We start from the raw sequence: 20,043 nt of genomic DNA on the forward strand, positions 1-20,043 counted from the left end.
TTACATTGAAAAGATGTGGAAAAATCGCACATGGTTTCAGAAATCGAAGATGAAAGTTATGTTAGCACACAACGTCAGGTTAAATCAAGAACTGGAAGTGAAATAACGTAAAAACAAAAAAAAAACATTATATAATGCGTAATAAAATAATCTAGTAGACGCGTTTATCTATAATGCCGTTTATTGGAAATGTCTAAGACGTCCAGAAGCCAAGTGGAAGTACAAATGTAGTCCCCTACACCCAATACCAATAGTTCAGTATTTTCTAAGTACACAGGAGGCATTATTATGCAAATATTAAAGCATAAATTACAAAATGTGTCGTAAAAAACTGTAAAAACAAGAGGACAACGTTGCCCCTTTATCGCTCCCTTGATTCATTTTTTACCGATGATATTGATGGTTGATTAGAGGTCGATCCTTTGAAAAAGGGAAATCACGTATATTTTTGCGAGGTCAAGATATAATCAGTTGGTTGAACTCAGCCTGGGACAATAGATGTGATGTCAACGGTAGTCGACTGTTGCTATAAAAGTCAATGGTTGCTTAAGAAGTAAGTGTATGTTGTTTCCTAGGTTTTCATTGTTTGCTAAGGAAGTAATTGGAGGTTAAGGATGCAAATGAAGTCATTAGAAACTACAGAGTTTTTGCTAGGGAATATCTATTTGCTAGGGTAGTCATAGGTTGTTATCGACATCACTGTTTGTCTTGGTCGTAGGCAGTTGCTAAGGTTGTCATCTGTAGCTTTTGGAAGTCATTTGTTGCTATAAATTCATAGGTTGCTATGGATTATAGGTTGCTAAATAGTTATTTAGGAAGAATTTGATGCTAAGAAAGACATTGGTTGCTTAGGAAGTCATTGGGTGCTAAGGAAGATTTTGGATGTTATGGTGTGGAAGTTACTAACCACTACACGAAGCAACATACCATATATCTATAGTCTTGGCCTTGTGGTTTCAGAAAAAATGCAAAGAATTGAAGAATATAGAAAACCTGTGATCCCTCTGGTAGGGCCATTTTTGACCATAGGGTCATAATTTGAAAAATCTTGGTAAAGGCAGAAACAGGTTTCGAGGATAGTTTACTAAAAAATAATACAGAAATCCAATAATCAAAATCTTGGCTAACGTTTCAGAGGAACAAAAATCAATTATGTTTACTATGATATAAGTATAAATAATCCTTGAACCCCCTGGGGATTATTTTAACACAAGGGACTTAAACTGTAAATGCCCTTTACATGAGGCCGCATACAAAATATCATGGGTCTGGGTCATGCGTTTTCAGTAAAATATTCAAGTGTCTAAAATGTTGAGGTCGGACGACGAAAAACAGACAACAAACATTGGGCGGTCACAATAACTCATTTCATGCTCATATGTGCATAAAAGGTGCAAAGCGAACAGACTTACAGACAGAAAACAGGGTGATTATTATAGGGCTCCTACGGTTTTGTTGAGCCTTAGCTAGGCGATTAACTCTATTTTCATGATATTTCGTAAAACATTTATTGTATGCTTTTTCACATTTTCTGTAATATCGATATCTAAGAAGAAGGGCATTAAGGCATTTAATGCTCTGATTTTTGTTGTTCAAGATAGTAAACGTGAAGCCATAGACTTATTCGTAGATACATGTTTTTTGCGCTTGAATTTGCTCTAAAGACTTTCCATTTCCAGGTAGCTGTTCTTAAAAATGTATAAACTGGACTATAGGTGCTGATGTCAGAATTAAGAAAATCAATGACATATATACAATTAAGGTAAAAAGATATCCAAAATCATTTTCATTCATCGATAGCCTGAAAACATTGAAGCAGTAAAACAAAATTAGAGAAAACATGCCTGCACGGCTGCTGAATAGTTTGTATAAACATTTAAAAAAAACGTGTTTAAATATTTTACAGTTGTCGAGAAATCTTAATTTTCGTCCATTACGATTGTGTAGATAATAAAGAAGCTGCACAACACAACAATGATATAAACTTAGTTATGTACTTAATTAATCTTGGCTAATATTATTTGTCTAGCCTTCTAAAACATCATTTTTAAATCTGTTATCCAAATTCTATAGTTGAAAGTATTACTTCCAAATAATGTGGAATAATGATACAAATACAATAGGCCGAGAACATTTCAATAAATGATGCTATTTGTTTTTGGCTTTCGGCTATTGTGACTTTTACTCACTCCTTTCTTGAACTGGTTATCACAGGTTTAATAGTTAGATTAAAGACCTATTTTCACCCGTAATTGGAGGTTTTTCTTGCATAACATGTTTCATGTTTGTGATTTTTTGTTCTGTGTCTTTGGCGTTTACCCCGTGCCATTACACTGGTTTTATGTTTAAACTTTTGGCTTCGGAGCATGTTTCTGAAGTTTTTCACATAAGTATTGAGAACTACTGAATATTTTTCTTAAAATATTCTTAGTATAAAGCTAGGCTCTTGATAAAAAATATAACATATAGCAAAAGCGCCAACTATCAAAAATACGCCTGTCTTAATTTAAGACCACCTAGCGGTTGTACATTAAGCCAAGTTTAGAGAACGGACACTACGACAAGTTTTTGCCTATTCAAGGATCATAACTATGGAGTGATGAAGGCAAAAATGCTGGATATCATTAAGCCATTACGCAATCTGACAAAATTCGGTGATGATAAATAAAAGCTTTTTAATATAAATCAAACCAGACCGCTTTTAGGTAATTTATAAAGTTTCAGGGATATAACTCTTGATTAATTAAAGCAATATTGCTATTTATCGAGCATGTCAAAATGTAATGCCAATACACATTCGGACAAAAAATGGTGAGAATTGGAAGGGTTCTCAATAATTTTTCGTTGATTCGACTCAAATAGTAAAGTAGTCGACCTGCTTCTACTTATCGTTTTTAATATTCACTCATTTGTTGAACCGGCCCAATTTCAATTTGAACTGTCCATTTTGCCAAAAGTGAGTTCTTGTCGACAACACTGGATTGAACAACAGCTTCTTAACTACTGCTACTACTACTTACGATGATACTGTTTAAAAGCATGAGGTCAAAAACAAGCATACACTAAACGAAAGACACATAGCTTACAAAACACCATCATATGCCGTTCCATTTTCATTACAGTTAAATTTATCTTGTAATTCGTCTTCTATCTGGAGCATGTTTAATATTGCAAGGTTCCACTCTTTCTCTTTGTTTCTTACAAATTGCTTCAATGTTCACTTTAATGTATGTATAGAGAACAGTATACATACTTTTTTTCCATTGTGTCTGGTGAGTTAGAATGGGACCTATTTAACATTATTTATTATTAAGTTGATTCACCTCCTTGTGTACGATGAATTGAATTTCCTTTAATACGCACCCTCGCCAAACACCCCCTCCCTCTCCCTCTCCTTATTAGCATAATTAATTGGTATTGCTTTTATGACCAATTGCTGATGATAAGCATGTCAGTATTACTCTAAATTAAAGTAATAACTATATCTAAATTTACAAATACTTTAACGACATACCTTAAACAGTTTGCCATTTTGTATTAATGCACACGTTTTTAGATATATAGTATGCGTAATATGAATCAGCAAACTTTGGGTCGTTTATAGGTGTTATAATATGATTTTCATAAACGACTACATAATAATTTAATACATTTGCGTAATCGTCTACTTTGACGGCAGAAAAGGAAAAGTACTGAAACTTTATTGGGCAAGACAAAAGTAGTCCACTGTTTTTGTTCGGTAAGTGATTCTGTATTGTTTACATTACGTGGAATAATATATTAAAATACATAAAATACATAAAGCATTAACGAATTTACCAACTATTGGGGCAGTTGACAGTATTCGTTTTGGCAAAGAGCAGTGTGTTGTCCAAACTCAACAGGTAGCGCCGCTTGATGCTGCAATCAACCTGAAAATAAAAAAAATCTAGTTTTCAAGTTTAGCTAGGCTGTGGTTATAAACACATTCTATAAAATAAATGAAATACATGCATGCAACGGCTGTTCTACATGCAAAGAGAGCGGATAATCAGACACGATGTTTTTATATAGATTAGCACATGTGACGAAACTGTACCGCCCCGGGTACCTCTGATGATAACAGCTTAATACGAGTTTAGTTCGTCACCTTAGTGCAACACTCAATATCTGCTTCAATGTTTATGTGCGGTTATTCAGTTATTGCACCAGGGTGACGAGTTTTTCTTTACTGTTAAATTTCCATAAGGGTTTAAACATCCACTTCAAGGATAATGTCATAGAGTAACAGTATAGAAGGGGCGTGTTTAACATTAAAAATATCGCGTGCGGGAGCAGACTGGAAGATATTAGTATTTAAAAAAACACTTATATTACACTCAATAAGAGTGGACTTTAAGCAGTTACATCCTTTCTGTTTGGGTATGATTTAAAAGGGGAGTTATGTATTTTAGTCGAAAAAGAATTTCAGAGGAGAACACTTTAATTCAAAATAGATATATAGTATGAAAAACGAATGTTTGACAATGGCCTAAAGAAGTCCCCTTCAAAAAGTAATTTATTTTTTCAATGGGAAAACTAAGTTTATGTTACTATGTTTGAAATGACCAGATATACAGGATATCAAATACTTTGCTATATCATTGACGTAAATAAGGAACAGGAATAGTACATAGCACGTATGCTTGAGGAACACCACCTCTAAGAATCTCTTATCTAGAGAATGATGATTTTACGAAACAGCTGTTTTAAGTTATCTGTAAGCAAATAGCAAAACGAAAATTTCCATCATACCAGTTTAATTTCAAAAATATGCCCTTTGTTCAAAACTCTATAAAATGCCTTTGTGATATCGCAAACAACAATACACATTGATTCTTTATCATCAAATACTTTGTCAACTTGATGAAAACTGTCAATACATTGATTTTGAGTCGACTTAGTAGGAGCCCTGATTGTTTTTGATGTATTATATATATATATTTTAGAAATGACTCTTTTCATGAAAATTACCGACACAACTTATTAATGACATGGGTCTATCATCTGGTACACCTTTTTAAATGGGACCTTACATCGTTTTTTTTTCCAGAGACTTCATAAACCTACTTTCTACCTATGATCTGTTTAATATTATGCAGTGAGAACTAAAAAGGTCAACGGTTTCTAACACTTTTGGCAATAACTATTTCTATCAGAAGGACGAAACAAACTACACGTGAGAATGTTAACATTGTGAAATTGAAAACACATTAAATGAAAATGGGCAAAATGATAAATGATATACATGCATTACATTAGGTCTTACATTGAGCTTAAACATGTATATATTCACACACACACGCGTGCGGACCGTTTTTTGTAAACAACTAAAGGTTGTTCACGCCCGAAACATGCACTTTTCAAAATATCATGTTGACTTTTCGTTAAACATTCTGAAAACATTCTCAATACCATTGAAGCATTTCAATTTGCACCTCCAGGGCTCACGACAAAGTACAGTGTTATCTTTCCAACAAGCTTTGCGGTATTTTTAGTATTTTGATTTTATAGTCCGTGACTTTTTCTTCCGATTTTGTCTGAATGCTTTTTCTGCCTCATATAGTGCAACGCGTTATTTATACAATAGTTTTTGCACTGAAATATCAATTTCTTACTAATCGTTTGGATCTCAAATATAAGGCATTGTTGGGCATTTCCATTAGAATTTTACCTAGACACAGACAACTGTCGATCGTAAAACACAAACACATTCATATTTGATGATACCCAAAGATGTGATTTGTTTCGGTATTTTAAGAATAAGATTGACAATATAAGATACCAAATGTTACAAAAATGATAACTGATGTTCCGACTTTTAAAAAATATACTTTTTGTAAAAATGTATCCAAATAGAGAGAGAAATACCATACATTCCAACTCAATATTCAATACACTGTTCTTTAATTTGTCTATATGTACATTAACTACGGACTGCAAAAATGTCACTCGGGTAAACTTTTCTCCTCAAAAATCCACTTGCACACGAAATCGTAGGAACACCATCACATGTACATAAGTAACATAACATAAATTGTATGTTTTCATGTGATGCATCGTTAAGTAGTAAACATACGGATAACATTTATTTGGTTATGCTTTCTAGATATGAGTGTCCAAAATTAAGAGAAACTACAGATATAAGTGATTGCAAGTTCTTTCATTATAGGCATTTTTTGTTTAAGTAAGGGGAACATATTAGGACCAGTTGACTGTGCCGAGGATTGAGTTTTAAAATCGACGAATTATATCTCAACCCAAGGGTTATAATTATAACGACAGGGTTTGATGACAATGATACACGGCTTAATACTATACACGTTGGTGTCATCATACTTTCAATAATCTAATTCATATTAACAGGCTTTTGTTTTCTTTGCGCAGATCTTAAAAAACTTATTTTATACACATTGATTCCTTTGACGCTGATAACGTTCAATGTAACTTAAGTTAATAATTGTGAGCTTTTTAAGTTATGCATTTTTTAAAAAAAAAACCTAAATGTATTTGCAATACTTTTCTTAACAATTATTTTTAATATTTTTTATACTCTATAACCTCGTTTTTCCAATACGGCAACACTGTTGGTTTTATAGACATGCGTAAAGTTTTACCTTACACAACAGTTCTGGACTGATTACCTTGTTGATCAATTATAAAAAAAAATGCTTAATTCGCAATTGCCATACTGCCTTCATAATCGCCACTTCTGTTCTATTCCTTAAATACGCAGCTTTTTGTCCTTTGTTGAGAACAAAACGTTCTTTGTCCTGGCAGTGAAACAGGTAGATATATTAGTTTTACGTAACATGTTGTTTATACAGAGTTTTTGAGCTGAATACGATATAGGGAAAAATTGATCTGCTCGTACAACTGTTTTGTCAATATCTGTTATTGAACTTGATATGTATGATAATTTGATGTTGGTATAACCTTATTGCTTGCAAGACTTTGATGTATTTAATAAGCTGCATACATACAGGTAAAACCACACAACTTATTTGGGTATTCAAATGATCACATGAGATGTTTGTAATCTAGGATTGTCAAATCAATCAATGCAAAAATAAACCTGACACCGATCACCGCGGATTTTATTGGTATAAATGAAGTTGCACCGAGTTTAAACATACGATTAAAATCAACTCGATTGAATATTTGATAATTATCTAGTTAAACCTGTCGGTGTCTTATAATATTACGAAAATTAATTGATTTGAGTAAACTTTTAAACTCATAAAACGATAATTAAGACATCCTACTTATAAAATAGTTTTAATGGCAAAAGAGTCAATGCGGCTGTTCAAGAGGCAATCGTACAATCAAAACCTCAGAGACACGCTCTCTCTGACATAAAATCCTATTTCTGAAGCCATTTTCCGTGAGGCAGCAGCCCTTCAAGAGGACATTTCAACGAACCCAGTTAGTTGTCCAAAAACACGCTGAGTCACACGCCCACAAACTCTGCCTTTTAGGCGTACTAAATCAACCGCAGCAGCTCTGACAGAAACAGATGAACTTCTCTATATCCTTAAAAGGTATGTTCAACAACGAAACTTACACCTTTAAGGCGGAAAAACAGGAAACGTGGCAGAGAAGGGTGCGTTTTACATTGACATCTTGAAATTTCGAGTACCATGAGCACGCATTATATAGACTCGTGCGAGCAGTGGTACTTCGATCAATGAACATTTCGAACTTACACATATTACACCATAAGCGCGATAGTACAGCTTGCAGCATTTGAAGACCCGCATAGAAGACTCCGATGAAGCCAGAGGCGCACAAGATATCACACTGTATGACACCGAAAATGCTTGGCCATACCGGATGTGATGCCAAGACACACGAACTTTCTCAAAAAGGAGCAGTCAAAAACCTTTCAAGAATTGAAGGGGAGAGCTTTAAGTCATTTAATTTCGGTTACGTGAAGATCACTTATTGCAAAACTCGCTATAAAAGTGCAGCATGAGTGTTAATCAGAGCAAAACATGCCGTGCAAAATAGGCAAGTGATATGCACAAAACAAATTAAACACAGTAATTTATTGAGAAAGAAGCTTAGCAGCATATACTAAGTCACGTTTGTATCACTCTAACAATATGCTTGTACTTGTGTAAAGGGAGTTATCATTTGTATTAAAGAATTTCTTATTGTAATGTGATATATAAGTTGGAAGGTTAATGACTGATGCATGCAGAAGAAAGGGGTAATATGCGTTCAAAGTAAAGAAGAAGACAAAATACTTGCGTGGTGGGGGGGAGGGTGCGTGGACAGACTGTGTCGTAGAATCATGTTTGCTCTAATTTATATGAAATTATATGTGATATGTTTAGTTTAACGAAAGTAGTGCTTAATGTTGCTGATTATAGCTGTGATGGTCTGGTACGTGGCTCCTTTAGATACAAATAGAAGAGGACATAGTGGACAGATAAAGAAAAAAATAGAAGGTGTTCTCAATGTCTCAAAATTGGCAATTGGGGTTACAGACAATATTTTTAATGAACGAATGTTCCTTAAGATTACTACAGTGCATCTGCAACCGTACATGAGTTACTCTCAATTAGGGTTCAGTCTTATAGTAAAAATGATGATCCGATGTTTTATTCTCTTTTCAGTTTTTATTTGACGGAGGGAAAGGATGGTGAAGATAGAACTGTTGTCGGTAGGGCATTTCATCAGGATATTGCTGATGGTAGGAGGGAAATCGACAACATTTGGATTTAAGATGAAATATTACAAAGGTTTACATGAGGTTCGAGGTCATATGTAATGAATGAAGTAAGGCCGGGAAAGAGAATACATCATTTTCTAGAAAAGCATAAGTATAGTCGTCCGCCTTCTTTTTTGAGATTCGGGTCCTGTTTCGAAAAGCAGATTGGAAGTAAAAACAAGTCGTGTTGTTCCGGAGATGATTCGCAATGCCCCATGGTGCCTTTTTCTAGGTCATGTTCGACTGCTTTCGTTACATTGTCTTATTGAACTATTGCTTGTTGGAAAGAGACAGAATAATTGATATTTTTAAACTTGTAACCGATAGTCAGTTTAGGATATAAGGAAAATACGTTTCAAGGCCTTCGTTTTGACGGACATGGTGCATTAATTCCAGGAGCAAGCGCACGAGATTGTGCCACCCAGATGCCTGTGAGTTGTAACTTACACTATTTGAACGTTATCCACAAAGACAAATGGATATGTCTGGCTGATTGTCTTTAAAGAGTTGAAAAAACATTCAATTTTCGCCTAGGTTGAAGCATACAGGCAACCTTTCAGCTCACATATTTATCTTTTCCATGTATCAATTTAGTTCTTTAGCAGCAATCATAGGGACATTGGCAATGCTGTAAAGGGTAGTTTCATCTGCAAAAAGACGTATTGGTAATTCTATATAATAAGCAATGCCATTAATATTGACTTGGAAGTTTAAGAATTAAACCTTGAGATATTCCAGCAGATCTTGAAGCCGCATCAGACCTAGAGCAATGCAAGACAATGCACAGTTTTCTTTCACTGAGATGATATCAGTTGCCATAATAAAAGGGAACCAAAATTATCCAAATCATAGAAAGAAAACCTGCATAAATGAAAAACCAGGACAACAAAACAACATGAAGTCCAAGTTGCTTAGCTGTGATTTGAAAGCTAAACTTGTTCAGATAAAATGGCATTGAACACAACACACCATTCCGAACACCGTTTTTTTTCGACAATATCTATATTTCGAAATTATTTTTCGGTCCAGATTTTATTCCTTTTTTGTTTAACTAAATTTTTAAGCAATTGTCCGAAATCGCTTTTTCGAAACAATCGCTTTTTCAAAGTATAAATTACTGTCCCAATTCAGAATACCCACCTATTTATCAATCCTTATTTCGAACTCGATCATCTCATAGTTTTTCACACGATACTGCGTTAACACTCGGGCATCGGCTTGAGGTGATAATAATGCACAATTAACGCTTGTTAAAGAATAACATTGAGCACGCGTATGATGTGCGATAATGAGCGAATTAAAGCTGCAATACATGCTGGGCCGAAATGTTGAGATGTTCTCCATGTTCCCAAGATAATTACATTTAACTACTTTTTATATTTATTCTGCGTGAATAACTATGCTATAACTAATGATATCAGCTCATGTCAACATTTCAATGTCTTATTTTTGTGAATACCAGTAGTGAAGGCCTTTATAACAGCATGGGTTTCCTAACACACCTGGTAACCAATGAACTAAGCGAAAAGGATAACACCGTTTATTGAAGGATTACAAAGTAGCATATACATACCGTAATGTTGCTTAAACGGTGAAAATATCTTCACACATTTCATTAACAGCTACACCATTCTAAAATTTACCTCTTTAAAATGTGATTTGTTAAACCTTCATTACTTCAAATCACAAGAGGACGTTTATGTAATATTTTACAATCTCAACCAGTCAAGTTATTGATCGCCTCGAGAACATAAGGTATATCGAATATGATATCAGGCTATTCAACTGACATTGAATCATTTCATGCCTTATGTGAAGCCTACTATAGCTAGTGTATCATAACACATTCCTATAAGTTTACGTTTTATTTAAACGATATTTCAATAAATGAGTTTTAAGTTAAACAATGTTTAAGCATAAACACATAATTTATTTTGCTATAAATACGTGCAAAATAGACAAGTGACATATGCACAAAACAAATAAAACACAATGATTGATTGAGAAGGAAGCTTTGAAGCTTAAACTACTTCTGTCACTCTCGCGAAATGCTTGAAGATTTACGACGGATGTATGAAGGAGTAAAAGGTAATTATGCGTTGGAAGTAAGAAAGAAAAAGAAGCATGGGTGGAGGGTGTGGGGAGGAGGGGGCGTTGACAGGCTGAGTGGGTAGAAAAATTATGGTTGCTCTTAATTTGTATGAAATTATATCTGATTTGTTTAGTTTTAAATAATTAGTGATGAATCTTGCTGAATATAGTTCTGGTGGTCCGGTATGTGGCTTTCTTATCCAAACAGGAATTTGTTAAAGTGAAAAAGGCCTGATATCAGATCAATACTTGTCTAATCGATTATGTTTCCAAGTTATAGCGGACTAATAAAGGGAAAACAAATGGATTGGTGCGTCCTTTAAGTTGAAATTCGGCGTTATTGGCAATAGTTTTAATGAACACATGTTCCTTAGGAATATTACCGTGCAACCGCAGCCTTGCATGAGTTTCAATTAGCTTTCTTTATTATAGGAAAACTGTTGAATTCATGTTGTACTCTTTACTGGAAGGGAGGAAAGTTTTTTAAAGATCGAACTGTTTTCGGTAGTGCATTCCATCAGGATATTTTTGATGGATGAAAGGAAATCGACAACAGATATATTTAACATAAAATATTACAAACGTTAACAAGAGGTACAAGGTCTTATGTAATGAGTGCAGTAAAAGACTGCAACATTTTGTAGAAAAGCGTAAGAATATAATTCAGCCTTCCTTTCTTTAGAGATTTCGAAATGCAGATTGGAAACGGAATAAAGTCTTGTTGTTCTGGATATAATTCGCATTGCCCAATGTTCTGCTTGCGTAACATTGTCATTGATACATTTTGAATATTTTAACCGATCTGGAAAAAGAACGAGAATACGTCGCCTGGCCTTCGTTTTGACGGACTTTATTTGTTTAATCAAGGAGCAAGCTCTAACGCCCAGATGCTTGTGAGTTGTAACTTTCACTTGGTAAATCTTATCCATATGAATAGATGGATATGCCAGGCTTTTCGTCGTTTAAGAGATGAAAAGTTATTTGAATTTTACTGTGTTAAATGATACAAGCCACCTTTCAGCCCACATATGGATCTTTTCCATGCCACAATTAAGTTGCTGATCAGCAATTACAGGGTCCTTGACAATGCTGTAAAGGGTAGTTTTATTTGCGAAAATGCATATCAGTGATTTATTTCACAAACAATATCATTAATATTAAACAAAACCGTCTTGTTGACCTTATAACCATAGTTCTACTTTACATAACATATTACATCAAAATGCCCTCCAGTTCATGTTTTCATTTCATCACAATAGTAATATACAGTCAAAAATTTGTTGCTGACTTGCATTTTGGAAAAAAATAGGTGTACATCCACCCAGTGGTGACGAAGAATAATGGCAACCTAAATATGAAAATAAATTTGGAGCCCATTAAGACCCATGACAATTTATGTACCTGTAAATGCTGATACTATGTGCATGGTATGACAGAGTTTATGCGCTGCCATATATATTGTGAGTGAGGTTGGTCTAGATAATGAGTGTATGCCTTTCATCCAAGATATTCGAGACCAACTAAGAGGCACCTTTTTCATGGCCTCTTAAAAGGACATTAGTATTAAATTTGGTTTCTATCTGTACTTAACTATTCCATATCTAGAACAAGAGCAGTCATAGACTGCCATATCCCCCGCCGAAGTAATTACAGTTACAGTTATAATTTTGGTTCGTGTACCTTGCACTTCTGCTGCATAATTTATTTCTGTTTATACGTTTGATGAAGTGAAAAGAAATTAAGGGCAAAAGCTGTAACAAACTGAACTCTGATGGATTGTTTCTGTACTCCACTTCTCCTGAATGAGATCTATCATCATATGAAGTTTGAGGTAAATACATCAAATACTTTTCGAGTAAACTCAACCAGGATTTATGGTTCTAGTGCACTGCACTTCTCCACAATGATATTTCTTTTTATATGAAGTTTAAACTAATTACCACAAAGACTTTTCAAGTTATGCTCCATACAGAAAATTAGTATGATAATTAACACTGGGTAATAATTGGAAATAAAATGCATCCCGAGTTACGGTTCCTGTGCAACGCATGTATCCTCAACGAGATCGATCCGTATATAAAGTTAGAATTCAATGCCTAAAGGTCTTTCGGGTTATGCTTCGGACAAAAAATAAGTATGAACATTAATAAAGGGCAAAAACTCAACAATCCTTGAAGTCATAGTAATGGTTCTTATGCACTGCATTTGTCCTCAATGATATCTATATGTATATTCAGTTGTAAGTAAACACCGCAAAGACCTTTCAAGTTATGCTCAGGACATAAAATTTGTCTAAAAGTTTAACAAAGGGCAATAATACACTACATGGTTTTTGTGTACTTCACTTCTACTCAATGCGATATATCCGTATATGAAATTGGAGGTAAATATAATACAGACTTTACAAGCTATGCTCCCGAGAAAAAAAAATAATACGAAATTGAACGAAAACCAGTTACTCAACAAATACTGCAGTAAGAGTTATCTTACAAATGAACCGAACTTTTCTTCAATAATATATATTTGCATATGAAGTTTGAAGTCAATACCTCAAAGACTTTGCAGGTATCGCTCCGAACAAGATTGCGCGGACACACAATTAACACACACGCGCGCACAAATGCACACATATCTACCATGACTATATCCCCTTCGCTAATCTGCAAGGTATAATGGAAAAGCCTGTATGCACATGATCATCAGCAGCCTGTGCCGCCTTTCTACTAATTTCTACTGACACCCCTTTTGTCTACAGAGGGGTTCACGTCGCTTCTGTTTTCTTAGTCTGTGGCGTTATTGTATTATTATAATACTTCTACATACATGCAGGGGATTTTGCTCAGCTCTAAGATATTTGAGACACAAACCAGGGTGTTTTTAACATCAAAATCAGCTCATTGGCTTGGGTACAAACGCACGTTTTTCTTCTTTCAAAATCATGATTTATATTACATTAATATACATATTTGTCATATTTGTTATTTATAGGCTTTAGTCCAAGGGATGTGTTTAAAATGCATAGGCAAAACAACCTTTTTTATAGAAAAACATATTTATTACAGGCTTACCTTTTCGAGTTCGATAAAATATCCTTCCTATACAAAAGACGACTTTAATTTTTTTTTTCAATTTTCAAATAGTCGTTGTTAGCTTATTTCTAATTGTATGCATCTTTATATGCGTCCATAATTTTAATGTCTTTATTCCGCTAAAAATATACTTTTATAATTTGAACGATTTTCCGCTATAACATATCAAGTAGATCACAAGTGTTCGGAACGCCTCAGGTATAATCGAAGTGTGCAAACTACAAAAACTGTCAATATTAGTGGAATCAATAGCGCAATAAGACGTAAGTGAAACAACATACACATTTATCGGATTACTATGGGACCGTTCATGGTAATTCAAAGTGCCTTAATTAGGGTAAGTGTTCACTAGCAGATCCAGAGGATGAGGGAGGCTCTTCCCTGAAATCCTCCAAAATTTACTTTTATAATTATTTCAACATAAAGAACACAGTCATAAAGTGCGCCCAGCATGCACCGTTTGAAATGAATTAGGTATCCCGAATTATCAATACGTATTTCAAGCTTCTTTTTAACCATGTCCCCTGAAAGATGCACTCTTGCACTTTCATTCTTTTTACTGATATCATTATTTTGATTATCTGTTTGGTATTTTTATTTCGGTAAAGGTTTCTAAAAGGCCTAAAACAGCCTCATATTCATGGTTTCAAGTAATTGTCGACTTTCGATGAAACCTCTTAACCAATTGGCATAAATTTATTTTATGAAAAATCTATCACTTTAAATGAAAATCGACAACTCTGTCTTGTTCGCTAATAAAACAACACCCTAACACACTAAGTATGGTTTTCTTTTTGTAAACTTGGACATACTTTAGAATGATTCGAATATTGATCGAAATGATATTCGAAATGCGCTCAGATTTCAGTTAACTGTCCAGGTTGTCTGTTATTCAGTTAACTGTCCAGGTTGTCTGTTACCGTTTGACCATCGGCTGCAGAAAGCTTAAGAATAGTGTTTTTGGTTGTTCGTAAGTGCTCGGCCATCTCCCGACCCCACCTTTTTGACTTTATGTTTAACGCAATATAAAGAGCTATAGAGATGTGATGGCCAATTTATTGAAATTGTACCTACTTATCTTTTTAGTCTAATGCACTATGGACATAAACATTCTAATAGTCCGACCAAAAAACCGGTAGTCTCGGACTACCATTTGTGTTGAACTCTGCTTTTTAAGATATTTTGTATAATTAAGGCACATATAATTGTACTACTGAATAATAAAAATAATGGGCCGATTGTTCAGAACCTCGTTTACATTTACAATGTTGTAAACCATAGCGTTGTTAACCTTTAAAGCTTTATTACACTGAGAGTTGCATGCACATAGTTGTAATCTGCAATATGTCTTATCAATACAAATTCTCAATTCGAGATTATACATAATTTAGATCAACAGAACGTGTTCTCTTGAAGACGAAGAACAGTTGAACAACATTAATTGCCGCTTGACACAAAATACACACCATAAAATACAGGCATTAGTCAGGCAGCACTCATTTCGTATTTATATACAGTCATTTCAAATAAATTTGATATAGTATTACTGGTTTTAAAATTTCAGCTTTAAAACCGATTAAATAAAGATTTGTTAGTTTGACCCTTTTTAAACACCTCATTTGGAGCCTACAAAAATAGTTTAAATTTATTTATTTTTACTTTATTCTGCATTATTTCAACAGAAGAAGAGCTGACGCTTATATTAAACAAGTATTAAGCTATCTTCAAAATTCAAGAGAATATCTTGATACAACCTTAAAAAGTCAAAACTACTCGCCTTCTGGTATACATTTTTTTTATTTCATTTCTAAAGAAGTCGACTGAGTTTGAACATTTAGGATATCCGTATGTAGTGTCCGAACTTGAAAACAAATATGAAATATATATTCACGAACATTCTTCAAAGAGTAAGATTAATTCTTGTAGTTAATATATTAATTTATTGCCTGTTTTTGTTTAACAATAACTTTCATCCTCCACCCTACTTGCACTTAACTTTGCGTTGAATACACCGTTCAGTGGCTATACAATTATTATCTAAAATTTATCAATTTAAATCTAATATGTAAGTAAGGGATGAAAAAACCACTTAAGTTCACAGGATTTTTTATAATACCACTAGCTTCAACATATATATCGATATATATATATATATATTTTAATTCGATCAAGTAATGTTGGTGTGCTCTGAGTTACTCGTGTTGGTTGCATTACAATATTTTGAAGTCAAATGCCATCTATGTTGGAGTGAATTTATAATACCTAATTGTAGAGATTATCACTACCCTTGAGCAAATCACAAAGGCTCTTTCTAAGCTACTTTCAAATCTGTCCCAAAATACCATCCCTGTATTTGGACGCCTATACAATTTACATAGTTACTATTTAACAAATCAAATATTCCATCTGAATTGATTCTGAAGCTCAGAGACGCGTTTCGATACTAAAAAATATTTTGAAAGACCGATTATTATCATGCTGATGTATGTATACATACGCATACATAATATCGACGAAATATTAGCTACTCAGTAAGTATTCATCGTAAAAGAATACGTTTCTTTCAAGTTACATGGCGCATGTTTGAAACAAATATCTATAGAAATCTGTGAAAACAAAACAAGTTGATCCACAAAACGCATAACCCTCTGCTTTAGGTGAGGATACAATCTGAGGTCAATAGCAAATGTTAACCTTATGTGTTTGACCTATTTGCACCATTTCCTTCAGCGTATTAATTTTCAACAATTATGTCAAATGATACTATTACATATTTTAAGCATTGTGATTTCCAAAGAACAATATTTCAAGAATTATGTCAACAACCTTTTGATGCATATCTTTTATCGTTTTGCAAGTACCCATGTTTAAATACTGATAGATAAAGTAATTAAATGTCCTATAAAAACATTTCTTTAATTAAACACTAGCTTTATTTATAGCAGTGCAATGTATCATTGCCGCTGGACTGAAAGGTGTTTTAAAACAATGCTGTCTAAACTATAATGCTTTCGTAACTTTATTTTATAGTCTGTCGACATACATACAAAATAACTCAACTTTGGAATCATTATATGGATATTATCAATCAATACAAACAGATACCTGATGCCTTTCACCGTTTAAAGCATCCGTAAACATGAATTCGAATCTAATAGTCAATACTCGTTTTGTTAAACCACTTCCAAAACATATACCGTTCAAATTTACTCTATTGAATATACGATAATAACCCACTTGTGCCTGTCGGTGTATAACGATATTACGAAAATAAAATGCTTTAAGCTTGAAAACCCCAAAACGATAAATAAGACTTTCAGAACAATGGGTTCTGTATTTAGTCGTTGATCACTTGAAATTACCATTTCAGTTGCTTTGTAGTGTATTAAGGGTACTGTGTCATATCAAAATCCAGCAGCATATCAAGGGACACGTTCTTCGATCTGCAATAGCTATTCACGGATCGAGCTTCCCCTCACCCACAGATCCTCATTCAAAGGCCCGTTTATCAGCCGAAACATTTGTTCTGATAGATTGTCTTTCAAAGACGAAAAACATTTTTACTGGTGCTTTTTTACATTGACACAGTAGCTTCTAAAGAGGCAACTTCATCGGACATATCAGCTCTTCAGGAAACACGCTCAGTCACGGGCACACATACAATGTTTTTAAGGCCTGAACAATCACCACATCAGCTCTTCCAGAAGCAAAAGACCTTCTTGATATTCTCAAATAATATGTTCAAAAAATAATAATAAGACGAAAACTCAAACACAGATGTTGCTACTGTGTCCCTGACGTCAAACTAAATTGCTATTATTCGACCTTCAGCAAAACATTAATTGTGCAGAAATATACATTCGTCCTACAGTCTAGAAGTTGTAACCAGCCAATTTAAACTAAACGATAACAAAAAGAACACGTTTTGTGCGAAATGACAGCAAACATCAAAGACTAGGGTACACTGTGAAAAGGCTATTCTCATGTGTGCAACATATTGCTGAAATTTTAGTACCATATAAATATATTTTCCGTCAGTAGGACTTTCTTTTAACACCCGTTAACTTATGAACGTTGCCAGAAGAAGGAAACCGTATCTAGGAGGATTACAAAGTAATATGTACATACCGTGATATTGCTTACTGGTTGAACATATCCACACATAATGTAATTTCCATTAAACATCTAACTTTCAAAACCATGTACCAGGCGTTTTACACAGTTCTGAATGTAAGCGAATACCTACTATAAATTACGTTCTAATTCAACTCGATAAACCTCCATTACTTTAATTATTTACCACATATTTTGAAATACCTACTTTTCAATTCATTGATCGACTTGAAAGAAGAAGGAATATGAAATATGATCTCATGGCTTTCAACTGAAATTCGAATTAACGATAAATATCAAACATTACATTATTCAAACTTTTTACTTTGGAGAATAGGTATGGTATAAATTTACAAAATAAGGCAGCTCTTTCCTTTAACAGCAGTTGAATAACAAACATTTAATCTCGTCGCGTCGTCAACCAGAATGAGTCTTGTTCCGACTGTTTTCGAGATTCTTTGCTTATAAGCAGGTAATCACATCTAGATTTACATACTTTTGAAAGTGTTCCATATAAAAAAAATCCCTCACTGTTATAAGATTGTTTCTGAATCCTATCCCTTGGTCAAAATGTGACTTCCTCAACAGGAAATATTTTGCAGTCGAAGTAACATTGTAAATCGAAATATAAATAGAATAAAACGATCAGAGTGATTTAATGATCAACATAACATGATAGGAAAAGGTTAAAGGGGAAGCTCACTTTCATCGTTTTATGCCCTTATTTCAACACTTTTCGATAATGAAATTGCTGGAAACTGTCAATGTTTTGAAATGGTTTAAGAAACAAATAATGGCGCGCATGCAATTACGATTTAGTTGATTTTAAATTTGTGATCGGCTAATCTGCATAAAAGGTAGCGAAATATTTAACAAAAACTTGTAATTGTATTGTCTTATAGTGGAGCAAAAGAGACGATCTAACATTATAGTGATAAACAATATCGAAACTGTAAAACTTAACGGCCGGCTACAATTCAAATGTCATTTGAAGGACCAAAATTTCAAATGTTTAAAATAATCAATTTGTATTTAGTTTTGAGGTTCAATATTTAGCAAGCATAATTCATATATCCGTTGCAACATGTGAAGCTGTAATACAGTGTTAAGCAATATTTACGAAAGAAGAAATGTCTTAATACTAGATGCATACGTTTATGAGTCAAAATTATCAGAACTACTAAATCAATATGTCTTGAGGCGTTGTGGTGATTGCAGCTATCTAAACAGATACTTGCATTTTGGTAATCAGGAGATGAAATTTATCCACTATTTTCAATTTGTTTCAATAACTTTTTTATTTGAAAAGTTATCATCAAGAACTCTCAAGCAATTGTTGATTGGGTAGTCTGGGGCATTTTGACACAAAAACAAAGTAAACATGTCGACAGACTTTTCCGAAAAAAAGTGAATGTTTTTTTTATCGAAAATCTGATAAAATATTCTTTTATAAAATGTGTTCAACTCCTAACTTCCCCAAAACATGTCACCAAGAAAGTATGTTTAAATTCACAAAAAGAACCGTTCTTCAAAACTAAATAAAACATGAACTTTTGAAACGTTTTATTTTTTAACTTCCCCACCCACTTTTGATCTGAGGAAGGCCCTTAAGCTAAATAAAAAATAAGTTATTGATTACATTGTCACGAACGATTTTAAACAAGGTGGGAGGAAGTGTAAAACGTTATTATCCATTAAGTGCTTTTGTAACATTTTATTCCAATCATTTACCCAACCGTCAATGATGTACAATTGAAACTATTCAAACATAAGATCATCCCACTCCTATATATACTGACTTTCGTTGGCAGTAGTTATCAGTTAAACTATAAATTGAACGAAATTTTGCAATTTTAGTTTTGTGCGCAAAAACGTTAAACACCATATTCGTTATATGCATTATTCTATTGTAATGGGGGACTTTAATCGGTTATCTGCCCTTGTCAAACAGGTGCTCGTTTGGTGGCGCTGTTGTCGAATTGGTCCTAAGTTTACTTCCGTATTACAGATCGATAA

At 33.8% G+C, this 20,043-nt stretch overlaps 1 protein-coding gene across 1 annotated transcript in view; it reads right to left on the bottom strand.

The window, feature by feature from the left end:
* LOC128223248 (uncharacterized) overlaps window positions 1-18,187 on the bottom strand; it is a 93,645-nt gene extending 75,458 nt beyond the window's left edge. Inside the window, exons 1-2 of the mRNA XM_052932538.1 lie at window positions 18,043-18,187; window positions 3,820-3,911 (exon numbers count right to left, since the gene is read on the bottom strand). The gene's annotated coding sequence lies outside the window, so the exon portion shown is untranslated. The remainder of the gene's footprint in view (window positions 1-3,819; window positions 3,912-18,042) is intronic.
* Between the last annotated feature and the right edge of the window lie 1,856 nt (window positions 18,188-20,043).

The sequence above is a fragment of the Mya arenaria genome, chromosome 17, assembly GCF_026914265.1.
Source record: "Mya arenaria isolate MELC-2E11 chromosome 17, ASM2691426v1".
NCBI classification, from domain to species: Eukaryota; Metazoa; Mollusca; class Bivalvia; order Myida; family Myidae; genus Mya; species Mya arenaria.